Genomic DNA, 3,947 nt, shown 5'->3' on the forward strand with positions numbered 1-3,947 from the left:
TGGCTGCCCAATCCGTTACAGCCATGCGGATAAGATGCCTGTCATCTCGAATGCTAGTGATACGAGGCCATTGGGATCCAGTACGGCATTCCGTATTACCCTCCTGAACCCACCGATTCCATATTCTGCTAACAGTAATTGGATCTCGACCAACGCGAGCAGCAATGTCGCGATACGATCAACCGCAATCGCGATAGGCTACAATCCGACCTTTATCTAAGTCGGAAACGTGATGGTACGCATTTCTCCTCCTTACACGAGGCATCACAACAACGTTTCACCAGGCAGCGCTGGTCAACTGCTGTTTGTGTATGAGAAATCGGTTGGAAACTTTACTCATGTCAGCACGTTGTAGATGTCGCCACCGGCGCCAGCCTTGTGTGAATGCTCTGAAAAGCTAATCACTTGCATATCACAGCATCTTCTTCCTGTCGGTTAAATTTCGCGTCTGTTACACGTCATCTTCAGGTGTAGCAATTTTAATGGCCAGTAGTGTAGTATAAGCAGGACAGAAGGACGGAGACTGTGGCTATGAGATTGGAGACAGTGACAATTAGAGAGATACAAAGAGAAAATCACAGTGAGTTGGGCTGAATGAATGAGTGAACGAATGAGCAAATGGGAGTGGATGGGTATGAGACGCTTAGAGAGATCGACTAGCGAGTATGAGCGAGTCACAGTTAGGGGAGCCTGTGGGAGAGAGAGGTGAGATGTATGTTAAAAAGAGCATTAATATGTTCACGTGCCAAAATTTTTGGGAAAATTTTTTAAAGGTGCTCAGGAAGGTAGAATGAGACAGCTGATATCCCATTCTTCAGTTAGAGTCTTTTAAACGTCAGTATATACCCCTTTTCTTCCGCTATTAGATAATGTATGTTCGGAAAATGCAATACATATTATGAACTTGTATCTTTGTATCAAAATGGCTCTGAGCACTATGGGACTCAACTGCTGAGGTCATTAGTCCCCTAGAACTTAGAACTAGTTAAACCTAACTAACCTAAGGACATCACAAACTTCCATGCCGGAGGCAGGATTCGAACCTGCGACCGTAGCGGTCTTGCGGTTCCAGACTGCAGCGCCTTTAACCGCACGGCCACTTCGGCCGGCATCTTTGTATCAGATGTACTCAGGACTTCGCAGTCTCCTAGGCACTCGCAGTGGTATGAGTGACATCAACTTTTGTGCAGGATGTTGAGCACAGAAAGCACTGGAGTACTTGGAGAGTGGTTTGCTCCTGTTAACTTTCACAGTACTTATGATCGACATTCTTCCTGTTGTTCATATTGTCCTTCTGTCTTACCTCTTCGTATTGTAATCCGTTTTGCCAGTTCCATTTCAACCACCTTTCACTGTGTCCAGGGGGTAATTGCTCGGTTGCTATATCCATCTGCAGAGTTGCGGTGGTCTCCCCGTTCACAATTGTAGCCCCGCCTTCTTGGGAGGTGCGGTATGCTTCTTAGATGATCACAGAGAGCCCTCCCTTGACCTCAGTCGTTGGGGAAGAGAAGTACGCCCATGCAATGAGTGGGTGCTATTCAGCTTTACTTAAGCCTCTCCCAATCACCAGCCACTTCATTGGGTACAGAGGGTGGTGCTATTCTAGATAGGTAAAGAGAGTACCTGTTGGAATGGGATTGAGACAAACTATAAGTAGGATACCCATTTCATTGAGCAATGAATCCATCTGCTTAATACACGAGCTATCCCAGACCGTGGTAGCATAATTCACAAGAGGAAAACACAGTGCCGTTGATGACGCACGGCTTGTTAGAGAATATGAGTCCCTTTTTCACCCCATCAGTTGTGAACCACATTACTTCGCGTTTTTTGATTTTTTACAATTTCTTGTGCCAACGGCCTTGCCGCAGTGGTAACAAGATACCCGTCAGAGCACCGAAGTTAAATGCTGTCGGGCTTTTGGGACTTGGATGGGTAACCATCCGGGTCTGTCGAGAGCTGTTGGAAATCGGGGTGCACTAAGCTCGTGTGAACCCAACTGAGGAGTTACGTAATGGAAAAGTAGAGGCTCTGGTCACGTAAACAGAACGGTCGGGAGAGCGGTGTGCTGACCACATGCCCCTTCATATCCGATCCAGGGACGCCTCACGGCTGAGGATGAGGCGGCGGTCGGTCGGTGCCTTTGGGCCGTCCGAGACGTGTTCGGACGCAGTTTTTACGATTTCTTTTAAAAAGATAGGATTTAGTGCCAGGTGTTTTGAAGCGTGAGAGTACTGTAATATATTTACTGCCCATACAGAATGTTGTTCACGACGAGCTTCTCAGTTCCGTAAATGGAATGCACAGCAATTTCTGTTAGATAAGTTTAATCTTATCTGGTTTGCATTATAATGCCCTGACAGATTGCTGAGGGCGCAGTCAGATTTATGTCCACAATGTTATAGTGTTTGGTGTCTGTACGGGATTTACAACAGAGATTAAAAACAGGAATCTACATCGGAAATATTTACACTGCTAGCTATTGAAACTGTTACACCAGGAAGGATAGCAAACAACGAAAATTTACTTAATGTGCATATGCGACATAGTAGGTAGAAATCGTGCTTTAATTTAGCATACGAAGTAAGAGTACCTCCAACCCGGCTGTACATCTAGTCGATTTGATGTTATGACTTGTTGCTTCAACTTTGCGCAAAACTTCTTCAATCGTTGTGGCTGACGAGTCGTGGTAAGCGAGTCTCTCAACAATGCGTGACCAGATGTACACAGTGAGTGAAAGACCTGGAGAACGTGCTAGTTAGGCCTAAGATCGGAGACCCCCCTTACATCGAGTTAGATCAGGACAGCAAGGGGAACTTGCCCTCTTACGTTACGTTATCAAACGATAATGTCACGAGTCTTCGAAGGTAGGGCACAACCCCCGGCCTTACCATGACAGAAATGTAAGGCTTGCTGTCCAAACTACCGACTATGAGAACCAGAGGCGATCGTGGTGTGTTCCCAATGACACACAGCACCACTAGCTGTGTAGGTACTTGATGAAAGACCCCCAGGATACCGTAAAAGTAATGTTTATTTTAAAAAAAATAAAACACCGATTGAACGTAAGCATTGTCAAAGACATTAATTGTGAATGCGCGGTGAGGCGCAGACAAATGAAGGGACATTCGTTCATTTTTTGTACATGATTTTGTTTTAGACAGTCTCAGTCAGGCTCCCTGGGATGTAGAAGTTTTGTCACGCTGTACCGTTCGGAGTATGACGGGCTACGAGTCTTTTGTGTCATATGTGTTTCCGACTAAGAGAAGACTTAATAACACTGTTAAGCATTTTTATTAAAATGAAATTGAACCAAGTCAAGAAAAATTCCTTCATATTTTGCATCATCTTGAGAGTCACTGGGTATCCTGGAGTCGGCTGCCTGCATCTACAATTGAAATGGACGAAAAGACGCCCATGGTCATATTTTCGTAAAATTAACAGAAGGAGAAACTTTCAGAAGACGAGAAATGTAATTAATATATGCATAGGGATGGACACAGAAAAAGGAACGACGCAAGGTAATGTGAATGAACAATAGTACAATTATGTACACGTAGAACATTTCATAATAATGCAGTTGTGCTAATATTCTCTCTTCATTGCAAACGAAAGGACAATTACCAATCAATTTCCTTCATTCATTTTCCCTTTAAAATTTTTAATTATTTCTTTTTATCATATTACAATTGGCGACCTGTGTGCCAGGACTTCTGAGCACCGGCCGTTGGTAGTGTTTGTTAACTATTGTTATCATAAGAAATTTCTAGGACATTGTTATTAGTCATAAAAATTAATTGTCTCTATTTTCTATTTGCATGAATCACAACGGGGAGCAAGTATTACAAAAAGCAAAAGTTGAGGACAAAAATTTTGAAAGGCATAAAAACTGGACCCAGGTCACGTAAAATTTTCCATAGTAAGCTGTTTTATTCCGGGCAGCAAAG

This window comes from Schistocerca americana, chromosome 5 (assembly GCF_021461395.2).
Source record: "Schistocerca americana isolate TAMUIC-IGC-003095 chromosome 5, iqSchAmer2.1, whole genome shotgun sequence".
NCBI lineage: Eukaryota > Metazoa > Arthropoda > Insecta > Orthoptera > Acrididae > Schistocerca > Schistocerca americana.